Source organism: Brachyistius frenatus, unplaced genomic scaffold, assembly GCF_029030835.1.
Source record: "Brachyistius frenatus isolate BFR_SWC_R1_liver_20210118 unplaced genomic scaffold, ASM2903083v1 Contig_81, whole genome shotgun sequence".
Taxonomy (NCBI): Eukaryota; Metazoa; Chordata; class Actinopteri; family Embiotocidae; genus Brachyistius; species Brachyistius frenatus.
In genome coordinates this window covers 1,357,300-1,381,654 of record NW_027210680.1, presented here as the reverse complement: position 1 = coordinate 1,381,654, position 24,355 = coordinate 1,357,300, and the positions used below count along the sequence as shown (strand labels likewise).

The 24,355-nt window shown below is 40.5% G+C and overlaps 1 protein-coding gene across 1 annotated transcript in view; it reads left to right on the top strand.

The window, feature by feature from the left end:
- LOC138627119 (tetraspanin-8-like) overlaps positions 1–24,355 on the top strand; it is a 67,372-nt gene that overhangs the window by 26,926 nt on the left and 16,091 nt on the right. The window lies entirely within an intron of this gene.

The following is a 24,355-nucleotide window of genomic DNA, read 5'->3' as shown; positions in this document are numbered from 1 at the left end:
GTCAGGCACATGTCAGAGGAGCTCCCACTGCTGCCATGTCACAGAGGGAAAGCAGTTGCAACTAATTTGTTAAATATGAACATTTAGCTGCTTAAATGTGGATCGATTTACACTTGACCTCATTTGGATGATACTGACTTCCTTATCTGAGAAAAAACAGCACCTGCGCCTCGTGGCTAAAAAGGTTAATGAGAACGTTTGTGAGTATATTTCCCTCTTAATCTGTGACTTAATCCACCACACCAGTTCATATGATCCACTCTCATATAAAAAATAGAGTTGTGGGACAGTCAGAAAGCCATTTTAGGAACCAATAAAAAAAAAATAAAGAACCGTAAAACTCAGGTGTAATGACACCGCTAAAGGGCAGCTCTCGATCTGTATTCAAATCCAGCCAGCTCTGCCTCCTGTGACTAATTTGTAGAATTTTGATGAGAGCAGCATATAAAATATTTCATAAATAACTCATAATGGATATATACCTGTGAGCTAATACCTATCACTGTAAGCAAAGCCACTGACTGGATGGGTGTTTTAGTTGGAGGTGGGTTCTGACATGCAGCCTGTCATAAAACCATAGCACCATTTGATAAAGTACCTGCCTGAGAGCTAAACTGTCTGCCAAAGAGACACATTAGCAGTAATGAGTTTCTTCACTTGTTGGAGAGTTTTGTTCCAAAATGACATCCATCCAAACACAGAGAGGAGAGTTCAAATCCTCGTAGCTTCTTACAGAGTAAATCGGTGTTATTAAATGTTTCTTGCCTCAGGGGTTAATCAAAAATCCTGACAGATGACATCAAACTCTTCTTTGTTTCTAGTAACATGATTTTTTGTTTTGAGCAGAAGTCACATTGATATGAGATGAGTTTAAATTGGAGTCATGTGTTGGGTGAATTCCTAGTCCCTCCATATTGCATTAGATGGTGCACAGAACTTAAGTGTGACTATTATCACAGAAAGAAAGAGTTAAAGAAATAGTTCAACATTGTGGGAATGTGCTTGTTCACTGTTCTACTGAGTTAGTGAGAAGATTATCACCATGCTCTGTACGCTGAGGCCTTGCAGTTTAAACGCGGTTATAACTGGTCTGATTCTACATTACAGGCAAAACGAAGAGGAGTGCACTGTAAAGTCCTCAGCAGTGATTCCTCATCTCATCCTCGGGCTGATTCCAGCAGGCTGCAGATAAATGTTGACCCACTTCGGCAGCAAAGATGACAAATTTATTACACGTCTCTCTGTGGTTAAAGGAAGCGCAGAGGCCTGAGAATGGGAGGGAAGTAAGGACTTCTGAAAAGATACCATTTAATTTTTCAGCCCTTTAAAAGCCCCTGAAAACAGTTTTTTTTTTTTTTTTTAATAATCTTTGATGGAACTTTAATTGTTGGCTATTTTTGTCACAAATATTAAAAGTTTGCAGAATAAGTGTGACAGCCATATATTTGGCCTTGGAAATTCCTGTAGTTATTGAGGATAAGGGAAATGATGAAGGAGAGAACATTAGATGGTGTGGATCAATCTAAAGAGTCACAAAACAAGGTCTAAATTAAGTGTAAATATGTGATTAAAATAGTAACGGAGGAATAAGAGAAACACTTTTGTCGTGCACACTGCTGTTTCTGGCTTGATGAAAACAGAGTGAAAAGTTCACACACACACACACATATATATATATATATATATATATATATATATACGTGCAGGCACACACTTTCATGATTAGCCATATAAACATTCTAGCGACCTTTGACCCGTCTGAGCTGCCTGTCTTGCAGTCAGTTGATTGGCAGGTGTTTTTACAAGACCAGACACTGATATGCACGTGTACCTGTGTGTGTTTTTGAGTTTGTCTGTGCCTGCGAAAGTGTGTGTGTGTGTGTGTGTGTGTGTGTGTGTGTGTGTGTGTGTGTGTGTGTGTGTGTGTGTGTGTGTGTGTGTGTGTGTGTGTGTGTGTGTGTGTTGTTGTTGTTGTTGTTTCTAGGCCCTGTCGACCATGGAGGAGCCACCGCTGAGTGTTGTCCAGACGTGACAGTCTGTGTCTATACAAGGTGGCTGAGTGCAGTCATGAAAGGTGGGATAGGAGCGAGCAACACTGTTGTAGTTACAGCGTCAGAATGCCTTTTGAATAGTGTCAGTAAAAGAAAACAATCCCAGTTCCGCTGTCAGTTTATTTGTACAGTTTGCGGCGTTTTCCTTTGAAGCTGCCACATGAATGTGAAATTCAGTTTAGTCTTCATGTCCAGTGTTTTTAAGAACACCTACACTTAACAAGTGTTCGTAATTTATTAAAAAAAATTATGCATTAAGTTCTGAGTCGGCACACTGAGGGTCTTAGACTGGATTCTGGTACTTTGGATACAAAGAATGGAGCTAATGAGGGGGAAATATTTAGTTAATGATTTTACCACATGAAATTTACATTGATTAAGCTTCTTTGAAGAAAAATGTATTTCCATGCCAATAAGCTTTTGATAAGGGCACAAGTCAGCTTCTGGTACAGCAGTTTTACGTGGATACGAGGAACCGTGAAATATGGTGTCCCACTGAAAAGAGAATGTCATAATTTGGGTTTTACAGATATATTTCCTGGCCTGGGCTTCATCAGCTGATGTGTCGTGTGTTGTCTTGTTACCACACATGGGCTGGCCATTTGACAGTAAAACCACCAGCCCTCTTTGCTGCCCAGAGGCTGCTCTGTCACCCATTTAGTGAACTCCAGTCCGTGTCTCACGTGTGAGACGCCTGCATGTGGAAAATACACTGACCTGATAATGGCAGCTGAGCTATTGACAAGTGGAAAGGAGGGAAAAGGATGTCCATGTGAAATGAGATTGATCAATGGATACATTAATGCTGCGCCATTTTGGATGCATCACTGGTTGCTGCACATGTGGAACAGTTAGATCCATAGGACAAAAAGATGGTGATCAAAGATAATGTCTTTAAAAAGAAAAAAAAAGAAAATGAAGGTTGAGAATGAGCTTAAGGTTCCATGTTTTTTGGTTTAAAAAGACGTGACGCAGGTGTGTTGAGTTGCACTGATTGACAGCTTAAATGCTTGAGTGTGAAGCCGACCCTGGTGAAAAACTTCACGCTCCATTAGCTTTCCCTAAAAAAAAAAGTCATGATCAAGGATTTGAAACCATAACATGACAAGTTTATGTCATGTGCCACTTAAAGTTTTGGGATATCCCACTTTTTTTTTTTATTCCCCAACACTAACCGCGGCACACTGTGGTTTCAGCAAGTCTGGAAAAATGTATGTTATAACCATGAGCCAAATTCAATTTCTGGCTGCAAATGAAGCACAGATCCAGCAAAGCTCCATTTTTATTGCGAAAAAAAAGTCATAAAATATCTGGCTGCAAAAATATAAGAAGTGGCTGTTGACTTCTGGATGCGACCAGTCACCATGTCCAGTCAGTGGAAAAAGTTAATTTCCTGCCCTATTTGTGACCCAAAAAAACAGCCTAACTTTTTACACACTCCGGCACAACACCAGCAGGATCGCGGTAAACTGCCTGCACATGAGCCATTAATGGGTTACACGCTACAACTGGGAATTTTTCTCACACTGTAAAAGTTAAGGGGAAAAAAAACTGTTAAATCTCTGCCTGGGTACACTGAGCTCTCTGTGCCAGAGTAAAATAATCTGGTGACCGGCTGCAAAGCACAGGGAAGTGAAGGAAAGCTCATTATTTTTAATGGCATCCCTCCATCGGTGGATAGAGAAAGAGAGCTCGGAACCAGACTTCAACACTGAGACCTTGTTGACCAGAAATTCTAAGTGGACTTTAAGATATACAAAGCGTACTGTATACACACCAATGCTGTTAAACAAAAGCAGAAACCATGTGTTCGTTTTCAGAATTTGAACTATGCACATGAATTATTTTGGGAAAGCATTCTTATATGAAACTGGAGCCAGGAGACACTTAGCTTAGTTCAGCATCAAGCTTTTTGGAAACAGGAAAAAAGTTGCTGTGCTGGGTCAAAAAGATCAATCTCCACATCAACATTTTTCACGTTAAAACGTATCTGTTTAATTTGTACACCAATAGTAATGTAATCAACAAGTTGTGGTTTTATGGTCTGCCTCTCATTGTCACACTTTATACTCTATCACCTACCATCTTCAGGTTACAATAAAACTATGAGTTTAGTTATCCTTCCACAATTAACCACTTTTGTCATTTGTAGTATGAAGATGGGCTGCACAAGACTCCAGGAAGTTACTGTCCTGTCTTTAGTCGTTACGCAAAGCTGTCTCCTAATGTGTATACAGTAATGCAGACATGAGAGTTGCATCAAGAAAATTTAAATAAGTGTATCTCGAAATGTTAAACTATTTCTTTGAGGAATACCATTATAGTGTTGCATTATAGCAACATAATAATTTTGTAATTAATAGTCTTTTAGTATTACAATTTTCAGACACATTATTTATTCAAGATAACCTTTATGTAACTGTTATACGTATAAAAGGGGGCTTGTTTTCTTTTCTATAATGTGTCTTGTATGTCAAAGGGATTTAAAAAAAAAAAAGAAGTTTTTTCACTCACACAAACACACTCACACAAATGAAGATCCTGAGAGGCCAATCGCTGAGGTTTGGCGTCCTGTGTCCTCTCATTGCCATCAACCTCTCTCTTTCACATCAATCAGTGTCTCGGTGGTGAAGCTGGTTTGGAGCCTGACTGTAGTCCTGTAATTACCTTGTTGACTAAATTCCAGCTGTGTGTGTGTGTGTGTGCGTGCGCATTGGCAAAATGTGTGTGTTCACAGAGAGATAGGAATGAAAATAGGAGTCAGGTCGCTTCGAAGCAGCTGCACCGGTGCTTCTGGCGGTTTCAGCGCCCGAGGAGGAAAGTAAGAGCGAGAGAGGTTGCTGTCCTCGTGGTGATTGATGGAGCAGCTTCCTGTCTTGATAGAGGTTATTGAGGAGCTCTGAGGGACCATCGTTATTTCCTGATGCTCTTAAATATTGTCCTCCTTCATCTTTACTTTCTCGCTGCTTCACCCTCCTCTCTGTGAAGCCCCATGCTCCATTTCCCCCCCCTCTCCCTCTTGTTTTACAAAGGAATGACATATTGTTTACATATGACCTGCTGATATCTCCATACACCAAAATATCTACACAATATCTCACATCGAGCCATGCTTAGACTATTAGATAATATGTTGAGGAAAGTAAAAGCATCATTAGTCATAGATTTAGGCTAACAGACACATTATAGCCTGCTAAAATTGGATATGGCATATACAGTACGCTGTTATTCTCTCGCTGTCTACACAAACAGTCAGGCATCAGGCCTATGGCGCATATATCTTGCCCATGTTTGTCTACTCCCACTGTTTTTACTCCAGTTTTACTCTCGTTCATTCTTTGTTTCTCACCCTACTTTTCTTTTGGCCTCATGCCTTCACTGTGATGCAACGAAAACATGAAGGCATGATGGAAAATGTGCTTATTCACTGTGTCGTCCAGAGTTAGACAAGATTAATTCCAATAGTCAGCACTCTAAACATCAAGCTAGAATGAGGACAGAATTAGCTTAGCATAGCATTGGCTTAAGTAAAACTGTTTGCTTGGCTGCCATAGGTAAAACCTGTCATATTCATTTTTCCATTGTTAAACAAATAAATGTAACCAGGCTATATCTTGGCCTGGCACAGTGAGGAGAACGGATTAAACAAACAAGCTATTGCATGCTAATTGTAAATTCAGGTTGTTTTTAAAACTTTGGTCAGTTTTGCCTTCTGTCTTTTGGCTAAGATAATCTCCTGCCTCCAGCTTTATACGTAAAGGCATAGATGTGAAAGTGATATCAATCGTTTCACCAAACAATTTCCCAAACCGTCGTGCGCTTTCTTTTGCAAGAAGTTTAAATCAGTAAGTCAGACTGTGTACGAGGAAAATGTCACTTATTTCCCCTGAAAATTGAACCATCATCTGCAAAACTAGCTGACTGACTGTCAGGATTCCTGTCTGCTCCTCTGTTTTGTCCCCAATCACCTCGCCTCATGTTTTCTGTCTTTCCCCTGTCTGTTTGTTATTGTTTTCCCATGTATTCTGTGTCCTCCTCTCCCCGCCTCCTGTCACCTCCCATGGCCACACCCCTCACCGGTACCGGTACCCCGTTTCTGCTTCTAGTCTGTGCGATCAGTCAGTGCTCCCAATCTCAGCTGATCGCTGAAACTAAGGAGGGTCGGGCCTGGTTAGTACTTGGCTGGGAGACCACCTGGGAGTACCAGGTGCTGCAGAGCTACCAGTCGGAGCTGCCAGTCAGAGCTGCCCGGTCACTCCAGTACCAGAGTCTGTTGCTGCTGGCTGTGGAGGACCTTGGGATTCCCCCAGGCAGGATTTATTTAAAAACATCCATGTCACTCGTGGAAAAGAAACAACCTCTGACACGCAATGTTTTTCATATGACCTCCATCACCTTGATTGTCATGTCACACGTGTCTATTTTTATGAACTCCTGTAGATCAGTGGAATAATGTGAAACCATTGGTAGTATTTTACTTCTTTAATTGGACACCGCTTCCCAGTCAGACATATTGTAACACAATATAGAGACGCTACACCAGACTCTAGCCACAAAGTGTAAAACGCCATTCACAACATTTGAGCATCACTCTACTAGACTGTAAACCCAAATGACATGAAGTGACGGTGAAGAGAGCAGAGACACACAAAACAAAAGGGTTGAGAAGCAAGAGCAGTTCAATGTCTAATTAAATTTAGTGTGAGGGGAATTTTCCAAGAATGGAGCCTTTGTTCTGCAGCATCTGGAAAACCCTGACACACATTTGTGTGTGTGGTTCTTCAAGATCCATTGTTCTGCAGAGGAAATTGATTCGGTTCAGTGAGGAGGAGAAAAAAAAAGAATGAGAAAAATCATTCATTGTCACAGATGAACATGAGAACACTGAACTGGTGGTGTTCTGTTGAGGAGAAACAACTGAGCAGATCATATAGAGTTAGCTTTGGGGAGAAAAAAAACTGTTTGGGCCACACAGGGAGAAAAGAACATAAAAACTGCTTTTTGGAGATGTTTGAATTGATAAAACAAAACCACTCTGCAGCTACAAAATACAAAACCATGCCATGACTGGTCCCAAACACCCCAGCCATCATTTCTGTATTGTTAAACTCTCTTATCAGTCTCATGATTTGAGCAAATACACAGGATAAGTGGACCACCATGACCTCCTTTTTATTCACTGACATGGTTCTTTGGAGGAGCACAAAGCCTGCTCGTCTCCATGATCTCCTATGGGAGTTTAACTCATTCAGATAGAGACATGAGAACATCCGTCGCAGTCAATTTATCCTGAATGGATTCATCTCCAAAGACAACATAGTCAGCCTGTCAAAATAAGTCTCATCGGAGGGCAAGTACAGGGCGCTAGGTCGTCTTTTGACTGAATGTTTGCGTTAGAGTTGCCACATCAAAGTGAATCTGAGAGAAATGCAGTTGTAAATTTTCACTGCTCTGGTCTGAGAAATGTTCATGAAAGCAGGTCACAAGATGCTTCTCAAAGTGCTTGTTAAAAAGCCTAATAAACATAAAATGCAAGGATGACTAAGCCTCTCAGCTGGAAGATTTTGCTCAGTGTTGTTCAGGGAGCACTAACACATTCAGTGTTTCCAATGTTAATACAAACTGAAGAGACTTAAATCCAGTTATCTTGGATTGGTTCAAAAAGTCCTCAGATTGAAAAAGTTTGTACTACATGAAAAAGCTTGGTAAGATTTCATGAATGCATTTTGATTTTGAAAAGTTAAAGGAATATGTCACATTGGTGAGGGTTGGTCTACTGATTGGGTCCAGACTGAAATACATACAGTATATATATATATATATATATATAAATGCAGTTGTAAATGCATATATATATATATATATATATAGAGCAATATTTGACTTTTTGTGCAGGTCTTTGACACACTGGCACCAGACCAGGGTGTGAAATTTGTCAGCTTAACACTGTTCAATTTTGTGACTTTGTAGTCATATATATAAAATTGGAAAAAGCTGCTCATGTGGTGGTGGCCTCAGCCAGGACTTCAGGAAGGATTCTGTGCTGAAAGTCTTGACTCTGACGTGCAGCTTTGTTGTGACGTCTGTTTGATTTATCAAGATAAGGGTTGAGTGGCTGCAGAAAGAGTGCAGCTGATTTCCTACAAGTGTCACCGCTTACATCTAAGGATTTACAGTATGGCATAAATTCTGTCAGAGAAGATCAAAAAACATTCTTGTATGGGAATATTCAGCATTCGAGGAACACTCAAGACAGATTGTAGCATGAATACGTCTGAACATCTGTTGGCTTTTATACTGTATAATAAAAGGATTTCTTCACTTCTGTCACATCGAGGTTATTACATCAACATTTCTCATGTTTTCTTGGAGCTCCACAGCGGACGAAAAGCAAAGGGGAGAAAGGGAAATTACTGTACTTCGGTATATTTAGACTAACCTGGTTAAAAAAAACATTATCTAAACGATATGGCTGATCAGAGTTACAAAAACAAAATAGTGTGCTTATGAAGAATCACGTAACTCGTCTCTTTAATTCCCTTTCATTCCTGCGCTCTCCTGTGAACAGCTCATTGGGATTAGTGCCACTGTCAGCCTCAAAGGGAGCAAAGGATCAGAAATAGGTGAATACCCATTATTCCCATCACACTCCCTCTGATTATCCCCGATTTGACTTCATAAACACACACCAAAAAAAATTCGCAGTATCCCACTTTGTTGTCTTTGTAATTTCTAGCTTGCAGTTTTACTCTTGATTTGTCTTTTGTCTCACAGGGTTTTCCTCTCTCTCTGTTGTCTTTCTTTATCTTTCTAAGTGACACTCCTCTAACACATCCAGCTGGAAGTGTTTGACTTTATCGTGAGGCCACAGAGGAGATAAATGAGTAATGACCAAATATGAACAAATGTATTCCTTTTAATGTTGATACAGAGTACGAATTGACTGGGCCATTATTTCTGTATAAATTGGATTTGGATAAGTAACTTTCTCATTAGTTTTCCATTTGCACTGTTTTGACAAACCATGTATATCTATTCAATACTTAAAGCTGCTATAGTCAATATTTTTATATTGATAGTGAATGACTAAGTGTAATGTGATAGGGTTCCCTCATAGTGACAACCCTGTAGATCAGGGGTGTCAAACTCATTTTAGTTAAGGGGCCACATACTGCCCACTTTGATCTCAAGTGGGCCAGACCAGTAAAATCATAGCATAATAACGCATACATAACGACAATATTTCTCTTTGTTTAAATCATTGGTGAAGGTTTTTGGATGATAAACCCTATTTTAAGGTCTTTCTACAATAAACTAGAAACATAAAGAGCAAAAACTCAGACATCAGCCCACTGTTTATCTGCCCGGGCTCTCCTCTACAGATTCCCTCGCTTTGTGACGCGTTTGACGTCAAACGCGTCACAAAGCGAGCAGCGAGCACTGCTGCCTCCGGAGCAGACATCACATTTACGCTGTTTTTGAAGCAATTACTGGATCGATTAAAAAAAAAAATTACAAAACATTTGTACTCATAAACCTCCATATTCTCATAGAAATGCAATTTATGTCTTTCTGTAATTTTCACACTTAGCAAAGTCATCCGGCGGGCCGGATCCGGCCCGTGGGCCGTATGTTTGACACCCCTGCTGTAGATAATGATCACGCAACTCATCAGTTCCCCTCAGCTCTACGAAGTATTGAGCATCTTTCAGCACAGTGCTTTGGTTTTAGGTCCCACAACTTTTCACTTCTGACGGCGAAAAGATACGTGGCAGTGAAGGGTTGACAAAGTTTGCATCTAGGGGAGCATTTAATAGCTGAAGAACCTTCGGGAGTTGGAGTGAATATTGTACATCAGGTTTCCTGAAATATAACTCCAGATAAATGCTGATGTTGGCCCACATCTGCTAGATGTGTCACCCAGTCTTGTTGTTGGCACAAAGATGGGATAAGACTGGAATGCAAGGATGATCTGAAAAAGAAAGCAATGCTTTAATAAAGTTAGCTTTTATTGTGAAAGACATCTGTTCTCGCAGTGGAAAACGTAAGTTTTTCTCACTTCATTTTCCTTGTTACGCTTTGACCAGGATGGACGTCTGTAACAACAAACACACTCTAAATGAGACTCAGTAAAACACACTTACACACTGGAAAAACTGTAATGATGATTTAAACTATAGGAACTCCATATATTAAAGAAAACACCTACATCCGTGTCTTAATGGAGTGCTGGGCCACGACAAACTGCCAAAACAGTGTCAGTAGAACTTGGCCTTGATTCAGCATAAAGCGTGTGACGCTGATTTAAATTTTCTCTGTGGCGTTCATTGGGGATGAGGTCCTGGACAGCCATGAGGTTGTTTCCACTGTAGCACCTAAGCAGCTGTTACCTCTCCTTAAAGAATTTCAATTGACTCGTAGTCCAAGTTCCTACATCTGCCAGGCATCCTTTTTGTTTCAGCTTGCTGAAACAAGACCCAACTCCACTTTAAAGTTGTGAACCATGTGATGCAGAATACTTGTGCCCTATAAAATATCTCTCCTTTAGCGTTCCACCTATCTGTGTCGCCGTGTCGATCGGATCAGGACACGCCCCTCTCCTGCTGGATTACCTTCCCTGTCCTCACAGGTGCCACTGGAGGTATGATATCGGATGACACATTCCCACACTCCCAGTCAGGCGTGGGAGAGTCGAGTGGGTGGGCAAGATGGCACGATGTGGCCCCACACGTGCCTCGCTGCCTCTGACAGAACTGGCCCACACGGATCCCGACACCTACGCAGATAATCCACAGCAATGTCCTTGTGCGTGTACAAACTGTAAGAGTATACGCCATGTAAAGTACCTAAGAAATGAGAAAGCAAGCACACATTTGTACACTGAACTAAGAAAGGAGACAAGCTCAGGCCGCTGACCAGATTAAGATGATTATCTGATCCTTGCGAGACAAAGGGCTACAAGATTTCTAGACAGAAGGAAAGAAAACTGGGATGAGCGAGAGAGCAGTAATGAGGAACCTAAAGAGAAGACGGTTGTAAAGAGGAAGAGTTTCTTGCTTTCTCGCTGAGAGTTACACAAGAAAATTGGTACCGTTCTTAAAGCTAAAAGTATTTCCAGCAGCCAGGTTAGCTCAGCATAAAGACTTGATTCAGAAGAAACAGAACTCGTTTAACTCTTAGCAAGAGAGAGAATAAATATTTACCAAAATGTCTTTTAAAAGGAAATAACTCTTAGACTTTTAGGCAGGGTAAGCAGTCCCGGTGATGGACTACATGTCTGATCACACTACTGTGAGGTCCTTGAGTTTTGTGAAGTGTCTTGTTCATGCTCCCACTGCGACCCTTTGTTATAAGAAAAACCCTCCGTGTACCTTTTACAACACCCCCACGGGACTAGTTTTCCACAGGTCAGCGGAGTAAACGGTGAGAATCAAGTGTCAGAGTTCAGCACCGTCACGTGAATGGACTGACAACATCCATTTTACAGTCGGAAAAGAACCGCTTCACACATGACTTTGATGGCGGGTTTCATTGGTCATTTGGTCACTGCGTGTGTGAGGGAAGGGAAAAAAAAAAGAAGGAAATCTGAAACTAATCCATTTCCCACAAGCATCAGGCTCTCTTCATCTCAGTATCACCGATTCACAACACCGCATCCACATGCTCGAGTGCTGGCTGGCGAGTAAATAAACCATGTGTTTGTGATGTTTATCGTTTCTGGCTTGGGGTTTTACCATTGAGCATACAATTTCATCACGAGACGTACTGTTGAACCGCCCCTTGGCGCACAATGCTGATTAAGGACAGATTTCTATGTAACAATAGACAAGATGCAAGACAAAAAAAGACAGTCTACTGGTTGATAAAAGGCACAAAGGCCTCGTTTTTTGTTGGGAACTGAGTAAAGGAGTCAGTTATGCTGTATGTTACTGATATGCCACTAATTGTATGGTATAGTCCCTGAGGCGTTGAATCCGTCTTACAATTCAGCTTATAAGCACTTCCCATATTAACAGGAACTTAAGGGATATATGTGATGGAAACTATCATTTTTATATTTGCGGCCACCATACCCTTGTCAACCCCCAAAGGGATCACTACACTGATTGCACACCTCCACCCATGGCTCCATTTCAGATCAGTTAGATGGTGGTCTTTTGTTTGCTAATAGCATCATGTCCACCGAGTAGAATCACTGTTAAAAATCAATTTGTAGTGGAAAACAAATTAAATGATCTCATCTATTGGCTAAAATGTTGCTGGCAGGATGTTCAGTGTGAATTTTAGAACAACTGAAAGGACTTTTTTTTTCTAGAGTGGTGGTCCGTGTCACTGGGTGGCTAGTTATTAGTGTCACAGGCCATCACCGTCAGCCTGGATTAAATATCTTTAAAAGAGCCTGAGCAATGTCCCAGACTAAACTCCATACTGCAGGATTTTGTGAAATGCGTCCAAATTAGCGTGTGATAGTGCCTTAATGTCCCAGAGTTATTTTTTTTTTCTTTTCCTCTTTGCTTGGCCCTGTGAACGGTGCAGCCAGCCAATACAAACTACATCAGGTTAATAATTTCGTCACTCATGGATGTTATGTTATGTTGTAATATGAGAATTCCCAGCTAGGCTCCGTCATGTGTTGGAATCGGGATTGGTTTTAAAAATCTCTCTCTCTCCCCACTTTTATCGACTGCATCTCCAGCCTGCAGCTGTTAACAGTAAACAAACTCGGATGAACCAAATAGACATGACCTCACATCAAACAACAGACAGACAAAGTTTGAGGTGAAGTGGGGAACATAGTCGAGCATTTAGCAGCTAAGGAGACCAAAACAAAGCTGAACAATGATTTGTCAGGTGGAAATGAACAAAGTCCAAATAAATGCTAAAGTTGGTCTGTGGATGTATAAATAGTAACTGATGTTACCTGAACAGCTTTATAGAGTCATAATATGTCAGCAGTGTGTTTATAGCTTGATGTGCTGTCCTCAAGTGAACACCAACATTTTTTTTTTAAAGTTTAAATATAAACATTTATATAAAAAGAGTTTTTCCTTGATCACTTTCACCCAGAATTGGATTTCTTAACGAAACATCCCAAGACATCAAATACTACAGTCACAGCCCACTGGTATCTCAAGGGATACGGACAAGGAGCCTTAGGTTTAGGCTCCAAACACCACTTAGTTAGGGTTAGGAAAAGATCATGGTTTGGGTTAAAGTAAGTAAATGCCAGTGTCTGACGAAGCCGTTGGAAAAAAGAACAGCAGCTGGTCCCCGGGCACTGCCAACTGCTCCAACTTTGTGTTTATAGGATGGGTCAAGTACTGAGGATCAGTTTCTACATGGAAAATGGTTTCTATTTTCAGAAGCGCAAAGGATGGGAATCTTCAATATGGTTAGAACAAACTATATAATTTGCTTGAGTTAGATACAAAGCAGAGTTTTTGAGATCAGAGAACATCTCAAGGAACTGTTCTCAACATCTCATCAATTGACTGAATTCTTTGACAGAACAAGTTGAGGATTAAATGGGCCTATTTGTGTTCATTTCAAAAGAAACTCTTAAGAGTCCAAGACCAGTGGAAAAGGCACACCAATAATTGGGTGGCTAGCGCTGATATATACTGCCTGCGATGTTGATGAGAATCCCAGGCCTGGTCTAGACCAGAGACAGAATACTGAGGCCCAATAGATTTGATTTCTTTCTTTTAGTACAAACGTTTTTAGTTTCATTGGTTTAAATTGGTAAATACATTGAAAGGTTCTTTATCAACTGCATGTTTTTCACATTATGTTTACTTTTTCACTCAGTTTCCATTAATCACCATTATTAATGGCAGTAACAGGTTTCTATGATAGTGTTTGGATTTGTTCTCACAAATGTGTAATGGCAACGTTGTGGTGTATTTGATGGCTTTTGTGTGATGTCTGAAGCTACAGCTCGGTTTGGATGTAAGATTACATTTCAGTCTTGAGTGGAGAGTTTGGTTTTGACATTGAAGTCTGTGAAAATTAATGTACAGTTACGCAACATTTTTTTTTAGTTCTTTGGGATATGGAGCATAATTTCAAGAAATGGAGGCCGTGCTTTCATATTTTTTTACAGTGTATTCTGACTGCAGGCGTTTCAGGTTGTGGCCAAAACAAGTCTTTATCTTGAGATCCAACTCCTGGCTCAGAGTTTCTCAGCCGGTCTAGTTTAAACAAAATGCAGGTTCATGCCAACATAAAATATATTCCATCTGACAAATGACACCTACACTTGAAAATACTTTGAGGCACTACAGCACTTGCTATAACAGAATGAGTCAGCAGTGTATTTGAAGACACTTGACACAAAAGATAAAGATTACCAAAAAAAAATTTCATCCGCAGTTTTTAAATAACAAGGTAATATTCCTTATGTTCTCAAGGATTGAAAACACCTGGGTACATTTACATTCATTGGTTTGTCAAATGAAGAAACTTCAGTGTGCTTTCATTTTGTGCTTTAGTGTAAATCATTCTGCAAGCGCAGCTGTCTTTTTTTCAGATTCTTTTAGTTCATTTTGGAACAAAATCAGCAGTAATACATTCCATACGCTTCATCCTGCACACCTGGTGGGTGGAGTTTAAGGAGACCTACAGGCATCATCATTCTCTGATAAACATATTTTGTAATCCAAATACATGCATGTATACCCTTTAATTTAATTTGACCAAGTGTAACATATATATAAACATGTGGGTTGATCTTATGAGGATAAAAGTCTCAAACTAAAAGGCACATCTTTTTAGAAAGGAAAAAACTAAGCCCCACTGAAAAATGTTATGTTGCCAAGTGCGCAGCTGTAATTTTTTTTGAAAAAAAACTAAAGCCTATTGAAATCAACCCTGCTTAAATGCCTACTTAACAAATCTCACTGACAACAGTTTGTGGCTTGCTGAGCCGAGCCGACAGAGGCCTATCTTTGCATCGGCGCTGTCACAGATCCACCAGGGAAAGGAAGAGCATGTCACAACAGATCAGCCGTTTGTTAAAAGGCAGAGTCACACGCTAATGGCAACAATGTGTTTTCTCTCCCAACAGACGCCTCAGCGGAGCCCGTAGCCATGTGCTGTCCCGGCTAGCTCCGCTCGTACCCTGCAATTTTCCAAGGATAACCGAGGTGGTTATTTCCACTCAGGGGTCAAACACAAACGCAGGGGCATCATTTGATGGCAGGTTCAAGGGCAGTTCAAGGCAAGCAGGGCATCATTTGCACAATTAGCCTCGCTGTAAGTACCAGGGCACTTTGCAGCCTCACATGCTTTTGGTTTTTAATTTCAGTGTTTATTAGGTCCATTACGGCAGACTAAGATCTGGTTTGGCTCGTTCTTTCATCGTACTGGACCAAACTACGCTTCAGGTGCAGGTGTGTTTGTATGTCAGTATGTGTTTATTTGTATCAGAGAAGATTAGAGGGTTTGAAGACAGAGGTTATGTCATTTTTAGTTAAAGCGTGGTACTTTTACCATATTTTTGCCATGCTGCTCGCAGCTGTGGGGCCTCTAGTGTCTACATCTCCTGGATGGTTTGACAGAGGTCCATCACTTTGGTCTAGACTAAAATATCTGAACTACAGTATATAATGGGCTGATGGACATTTTGTGACAGATCACGGTCCCCAGAGGTTAAACCTTAAAATTTTAGTGCCACCCCCCTGACTTTTCCTCCAACACCAGTTTCCATTGATGCTAGACTTTCCATTTACCGAGTAAAATATGTCAACATCATTTGGCACAGAAATTGGTACAAATATTCATGGTTTCCAGATGATAAGTCCTATGGACTTTGATGATCCTCTGACGCATCCTTTGGTTCCACTGTGAGGTTGTCATATATGGTTTTTAGTGACACGTCTTGATAATTTGATGGATTGCTATGAAACTAATTTGGCAACCTTTGGCAACCTTCAGGTCTGAAATTTGAACTGGTCCAATATTTTTGGTCGTGACCAACAACCTGTTAAACAAATCACTGGATCTCCTCCGCGTTTAGTGTGAATTACCATCCCTAAGCTACATGCCAATCCAGTGTAAATATTACCTGCCAAACACCAGCATGTTAACATTGTCATTGTGAGCTTGCCAACATGCTAGTGTTAGCTTAATGGGCTGCTGTGCAAAAGAACAGCCTCAGAGTTTCGAGCATGTTGTTTACCTCATAGATTTAGTTGCTACTGTGACCGAATGTATTGCCCAAAGATGCTCTCGGGTCTTCTTTATTTCTTAATTGGTGGAAGGGTGAAAAGGACAAGAAAAGGAGGAAAGGTGCCTCTCTGTCTGTCAGATGTTTTATTCATTGTCTATCCTCAAGCCAGATGGAAGAGGTTTGTTACACAGCCTGTCATAAATTCTTGAGACACAGGTTCGGCTTGGGCACGGAGAGAACAAAATCAAGCATTATGAAAGTCACTGGCCATGGAAAGAGTGTCATATTTTTCCTCTTTGAGATGTTGGAACAGACTGAGCAAATGTTGAAGACAGAGAGAGGTTCATTAACTTCTTTTGGGCATGTGAACTGTCTGGTAACATAGAAACATGTTTGCACTTTTAAAAAGGTGTGTGTGTTCAAATGAAGACAACAAATCATTAGGAAGGCAGGAAAAGTGCTAAAAGGGAGGGCAGAAGGTTTCAAGGCCCTCAGACAGGATGGGGAGGTTACGGCAACTGGGAGAGCAAAGGGCAGGAAAGGTAGACAAGGGTGAGAAAGAGGAGACAGAGCGGAGAGGAGTATGATGAGGATTGGGCACAAGGGGGCACAAGGGGGGGGGGCCTTAAAGTGTCTGGGACAGATTATCCTTGGAAGGCAATCAATCTTCCCCAGGATTTAGACAGCCACAGGGGGCCCGATGCATGCACACAGACATCCACATGCAAACAAACACATTGAGAGCTCAACCCCTCTTAACCCCGTCTGTCTCTCTCTTTTTTTTTTTTTTAATCTTCATCTCTCCCTCTCGTTATATACTCAAAGTCTAAAGGCAATTGTAGATAATAGTGTTGTTCCTCAAGGTGTGCGTTTGAACCTGGGGTTCCCCTCGAACATATGGCTGCAATTTCTGAAATATAAAAGGGAGCGAGGAACACAGAAAAGGAGAAAGACAGACAGAGAGGTTGGTTCTGTTTTAGAGGAACATGAGGGTGCATTTATCTGTGCCAAGGATCCACGTGAGCGCCAGAAAATAAAAACAATCTGATATGCAGATGGTCGAATCACGGTCCTGCATTGTGTCATCAGCTCAGACCTCAACAAACTGTGTCATATTGGCTAGAATTCTCCCAACATTTGTAACTCGGCACATTTGTTTTTTTTCAGAGTAATATTTTCCTTTCCTTTAAGGTGGATTCGTGTGATTATTTCATTCCTCCTGCTGCTCGTCTCCATAATAAACCACATATCAGAGGCCATCTGTGAATACTTTAAGTCCATCTAGTTCATGTGGATGTCATGTTGATAGGGAAGGCAGCAAAAATCAATCAGGGAGAAGCAGCAGTAGGTGTGACATGGTCAGACCTACTGCTAAAATATACCCAGATGGAAAATAAGGAATTAGCTTGACGTGTCAAATGCTGCAACAAATCATCTCGAGGTGATTGACGTTGATGTAAAATTGTATTTGATGACCGGGCTTCACTGCCACATTAAATGAATGCCTGATATCACCCATTGATTTACAGATGGGGGTTGAAACTTCTCTTTTAATTTGAATTTAAATACAAAGTGAAGTTTCATGTTCCATGTCTTTAACAACACAGGAAGGTTCTTGAATTTAGGTCATCTAGAACAGGTATAAGGTTTGTAGGTTAAAAAAAAAAAAAAAAAAAAAAGGCCCAGGGTTTGGTTTTTTTGTGATAAATGTTTAAAGAGGAATACCCACCAAACTCCCAGCCCAATTTAGATCCCCGAGAGCTTTGCAGCCTTAAGTAGGCTCTCACACAGTCCGCAGCAGCCAATCAGGAGGAAGGAGGTAAGAGGCCCGAGGTGTCGTCAATGAACTCGTTAGTGTGATGAGACTGTTCATACAAACAGCTGTTTTGCATTATGTCGACAATGTGCTGCATGTGGAAAAGCTACAAAAGCTACGTTCATTTAAATGCACATGCAAAATGTAAAAAAAAAGTATCAATGAAAAAATACGCTTCAACTAAATTATGTTTCTTTTGATAAACGTGAAAATATCTCAATATTTAGCAGAAATTACGAGTTGATTATTGGATTAGTCAATGGAAAGAAAACTATTCAGCAACCGTTTAATCATTTCTGCATTTTAACAAAAAAAGTTAGTTGCTCTTAAATATGAATATTTATTGGGTTTTTTTTTTCCAGCAGCTATGTTACAAAATTTTAGATTTTTGTGTTTTTAACTGTTATTAGAACAACAAAAGCACTTTAAAATGATACTGTGGTCATTTTATAAACAAAGTGGAAAACTCAGAAGATAATCGGCAGATTAATTACAAATTTTGTAATTAATTTGTTGTCGGCCTAATAATATCCAATGGCTTTAGTTTTCGATCCTTTTTTCCAGGGGATTTAATTGTTTAAATAACAGCAGAAAAAGTGTCAATTTTTGATTTAATAACACCTTAATCTTCCGCCTAGATCTTTATTCAAAGCATACTATTCAGGAGAAAAGCTTTCATGCGCTGCATTTTCAGTCATTCGCTCTTAAAATATTCCCCTCGGTGAAGAATGGACTCCTTGTTGAAAGGCTGGCCATGTGTGGCTTCACACTGCGATAAATCGAAGCCATGGATTTTGAGTTAAAACCCAAATCCCTGGATTAAATATCTCTCTTTTTGCTGCGTCAGAGTGATTGATTCCCGGAGTGGTGAGAGAGCATTTGGCAGGATCTGGTGGATGACAAATTCTTTCTGTGCTCTCACCTCCGAGTGCTGTGTGTTAGTTTGTCGTAGATACGGAGGCGGACGACACGTTTAGTGCAAGAAGTTACAGAAACTTTTGCAGTGAAAAAGAAAGCAGGCCTGTCCTTGGCTTCATGCATATTTCTAGCTGAGATCATTATGAGCATCTTTTTTTTTTTTCTCTCCCCTCATCACCTCTTCCTGTTCTGAAGAGTGTCTTCATCAAGAATGCTCACATGCACATATGTGGACACACACACAGATGCAATCACGCTGTCTGTTCAGCTGCCAAGGCTAAGTGCCCTGAATCTGTAAGATCTCTATCAAATTTGCAGACCTACAGAGAGCAGTTTGTCAACGTGATTGCTCGTGCACGTACGTCTCTGCGAATGTTTTTCTCCTTGCGTGTGTGTGTGTGTGTGTGTGTGTGTGTGTGTGTGTGTGTGTGTGTGTGTGTGTGTGTTTAGCCTTTGTACACTCAGCTTGGCCCTACGCCACAGCATTTGTTAGCATGTCTTTGTACTCAGTCTTAAGACAAACATCTCCTGGCAGATCACATCACATCTTGCTGTCTTTGACGCACACGCGCACACACGCACACACACACACACACACACACACACACACACACACACACACACACACACACACACACACACACACACACACACACTGCGGTCTCCTGTCCTTGATTGATAAGATGTCTGTTGAGAAGTCTATCTGATCATTTCAGCATGGCCATGTTGACTGTGGCTTTGCCTGGCTTAACTCAATCTTCTCTTTCCCCTCTCGTGTTTCCTTCTTTTGTTCTGCGTCACTTTCACTCTCCTAGTTTAACTTTGCTTCCATTTTTGGTGTCTGTCAGCGGTGGAGTTGTTGTGGAGATTGTTTCTTGGTCGTGATCAACAGTATTTCAATTATTCCACTGTGATCTATCCTGTTACTCTCCTGGCTATTCCAGGGAAACAGAGTTATTATTGGAAACAGAGTAGGTGATCTGAGAAATGAAGCTCACTCTATTATTGCTGTCTGTAAGTCTGGATAAAAGTATCCGGTAGATGCTTAAGATGTAAATGTTTATACAAAGAATACAAAGTTGCAGTAGATTGCATGAGATGTTGGGCCAAAGGACAAAACTGGCAAAAGTTCACAACAATTTTTTTGCAAATAGACAATGTTCACATCTAGATTGAGACATCAGTTGGGACTCATTTCTAATTGGCTCCTCACTGCCAGTACAGGTTATTCACATTCTGTTTGAAAACTTTTATATTTATCAAGTTTTATGTAGACAGAATGTAAAACGATATTAGTGGTGGCAGGACTGCCACTCTGTCCAGTGCTGGAAAGATTATATAGCTCATCTGGCCTGGCAACACCGTGGGATCCCCGAGGAGGAGCTGGAAACGTTAGCCTGGCGTTACCAGACCTAAATTAATTACGTGAATATACAAGTCTGGGTATGCTCCATAGGGAATCATTTGCAGTTGCTGCATCGTACTGGGCATAGATCTCAGGCTACGTTTGAAACAATTAGAGCAGTCAGGATGTGTCAAAACTGGTCGAAACTCAAGTGTTTTCCAAAATGTTTCCTTCCGAATAAATTGTAAGATCCTTAAATCACAAACTTCTGCATGACGCACTCTATTTGTCTGACCTTTCTGTCCCTCCATTTGTCAGTAGAGTTGTTAACCTCTCCTACTTATCAGTTTTTTTCTTCAACCCTGATCCGCTCTCCCATCAGGGAGACTGCTGCTGCCTCATCCGCCTGTCAGTGTCTTTCCTGGGCGGCTGCTGGGTTTTTTGTTTTAAGTGGGAAAGATTCTTGGCGATGCTGTGAATCATATGTTGCTGTCTTGATAGATGTTTGAGGAACGCCCAAAGGCTATTTCAGTCCCCCCCCCCCCTCCTCAGACCCTCTACTGTTTCTCCTCTTCCTCTGTGACTCCTGTAGTAATACAATGACGTTCCCTCTAATGTGACTTTCTCTTCCTCGTTCATCAATCTAAACTCATTTCATTATGACAGACAGACTGGAGATCTCCATGAATGAAGCCCAAATTTGTTCATATTAATACCAGTGTGAACAAACCTGCAGAAAAAGGACAAAGCAGCTTTCCACTCACTTTCATGTCTGAGTGAACCAGGACGTTATTTGTGTCCTGAGATGCTAAATATTACTTCACTGGATGATGCAATAACTTAATAGATATTTTAATGATAGTTTTCATTGATGACTGATATCGTTGTTGATATGGTTAATTGCCAAATGAAAATGTTTTTCTTCCTCATCTATCTGTTTGTTGTTTCTGTTTGTTTCTGCAGATTACACTCAGCTTTCCAACATGAAAACATTCCGAGCAATAGATCAGTAAATAACTGTCTCTTTTACACATTTTTGTGTGTTTCCAATACTATTTACTTGTTTCAAGTCTGATTTGTTTTAATTCTGTCTGATGCAGCACTTTGGTCAACTTGAGTTGGGTGTAAATGTCCTGGATAAATAAACTGACTTGACCTTCACTGGCTATGCATGTGTGGTGTTTTAGTGTTTTAGTTTTTACATTATTATTATTATTAGAACGAATGGTCTATCAAATTCCATGTCAATCTATTTCGTTGTTGTTCGCATATTTCACTCAAAACAACACATGTGCACCCCAAGGCAGAGAATAAAATATGGGGATCATAGGATTGTTTCTCCGGGGACCATGAATAACCATTCCTAATTTCAGACCTGTGTATTAATAGTTAACATTTTTTCAGTCTGGACCATGTTGTCATCAAAAACAGTTTAAAGTAAAGTGACTGCCCTTGATGATCTGTCTTCATCTTACGTAACTATAATAATTATAATCTGAAGAATGATTCAGCTGTACAGACTGCCTTCATCCAAGCACTCTCCCTTTTCTTTTTTTTTTATTCGATACAGCAACAATGGAAACAGTGTATCACACATGATGCTCCCATGGCTTAGAAGAAGGCAGCTGATGTGAAAAACTGAAGTCATTTGTCTGCTGTGGAAAAAAGAGACTGGCAATTAGGACATATGCTATAGACAAAGTCATAAAGGCAGCGTTGAATGAGAAAAACATTTTCATGGTCTCATCTAAATGTCACATTGTGGCTTCAGACACAGTTTGTCATCCTCCTGGAGTTTGGGAACGTCTCTCTGAAATCCTCTCATGTGACTTAAGTCTTTTTCCACTTCCTTTGTCCTTTGTTTTCTTTCCTTCCCACATGATCTCTTCCCTTCTTCTTGTAATTTAGCTCTCTCTATGTACACATCTGTATTTGTGATCTTTCCTCCTCCTCTGTGAAGCAGACACAACCCTTCTGTCCACTCCTATATTATTAAAGTGGCTCTTAAAATCACAGTAACCCAATGCAAAGAGGCTACACAATGTGCACCTCATCAGATGGGAGCTGAACTGTTAAGTAAGCATCATGACATTTCCTCCGGCTGATTCCAAGATCAACATATCTCCATGACTGGATGGTGATCTGCTCCATGATCTGTCTTGTACTGACTGCACTTTAGTTCTTATTGGGTGGCCGTTTTCACCATCAAAATAAAAGCATCTGCAAATACTTAATGAGATTTTAAATATTCCAACAAATAAATATGATCAATATTAAAAGGGTTAGAGTTAAATCAAACAGTTACCTTTTTTTTTTTTCCTTGAAACTTTTTTCTTTGTATCTGTCATAAAGATACAGATTGTCTCACGCCGGTGTTGTAACTCCATCAGTCTTCATCTATCATAGTATATAGACTGACCTTTGACCCCTGTCTGCTGACCTGCTCCAAGGGATGTGTGGAGTGTAACACTGAGCCAACAAGCACACTGGAAGTGAGATAGTTATCATGTGAAGTGTCTGGAAGAGGGAATGGCTTGCCTTTGGTTTTGTGTGTAGGGGATACTGGGAAAACTTCATATCAATCAAACTACTGAAACTAATGTTATAATTATAATTTAAAATAAATTCATTTGCTTTTCCAGTTATTTCAATTTTTTCTTATGTTTCTTAATCATATTCCAAACAGATAGTTGAATGCCTGTGCCTGGTGTCCTTGTACCTCAAGGTCTGATAATCCACTTGTCAAGTGACCATAAACTCTAGAGTGTGTGGTCGCCGTGATGGCTGCTGAGTCTGCGTGTGTGATGTGTGACATTCCTGCCATACCAGACGATCACGCAGACCGACACACACACACACACACACACACACACACACACACACACACACACACACACACACACACACACACACACACACACACACACACACACACACACACACACACACACACACACACTCTTACTCTCTGCGAGAGAGAGAAAGAGGTAAGAGGAAAAACAAGGAGGGAGGGAAGGATCTGCTCTTAACTTGAAAGTCACAAGTTTGATCCCTGAAACAGCCAGCCTGTCCATGCTGTCATGTTTCTGGCAGTATGAATGTAAAAATATGCAAATGTGAAAGGTTAAATTCATTGATCTCAAGTCCACAAAGGGAGAACTCAGAAGAAGTGTGAGGGAACAGGAGTTACAGATAAAGATAGACAGGTAAAAGGAAGACGTGAGTACATAAAGCACTTCAAAAACAAGGATTTAGGGAGCTGTCCTTACAGTAGTGCAATATATGTTTACATTTCACGGCACCAATTAATCTGTTTTTTTAGCACTTTACTTAGACGCTCCCTAATTTCCAACTAAATTCCACCATTCTCGTTCTCTAAATCCCTATTTTCTCCTTAAAGCTCTCTGGCTTTTTGTTGTTAAGCCTCTCAAGATGGTAGAAAGCACAAGAGCATCTTTAAACAATTATGGGCTTCAGTGTCATTAAAACAAAGCTGTGTTTGAATGAACAAATGAGCATAATCCTGTTTTTTCAAGGTGCCGCTACACAACCAATTGATAGGACTTAATGAAACTGGAGAAAACAGGATCCCAAAACATTTAGTCATATCATGTCTGTTTTGTAACTTCAACCAGAGATACAAACACACATGCATGCGAGCGCATACACACACACACACACACACACACACACACACACACACACACACACACACACACACACACACACACACACACACACACACACACACACACACACACACACACACACACACACACACTTCTCAGTGGTCAGATTTATGACATCCTCCATCCTAACAGAGACAAATGGTAGTGCATAGTTGTGTGAATGGGAAGATGAACGGTGAAGCTATAAAACAACACGCACAAGGCACAGCTGACATTGTATGTCTTATCCAGGCTGGCTACATGCCTACTGCCGTGCTTTTTTTTGCTGTACCATGATCACTCAGGGTTTATGGTTTGGTGTTCATTCAAAGGTTTTGATCGGGTATCATTTGAAAGTAGTGCAGATAAAAATACATTTTAATTATT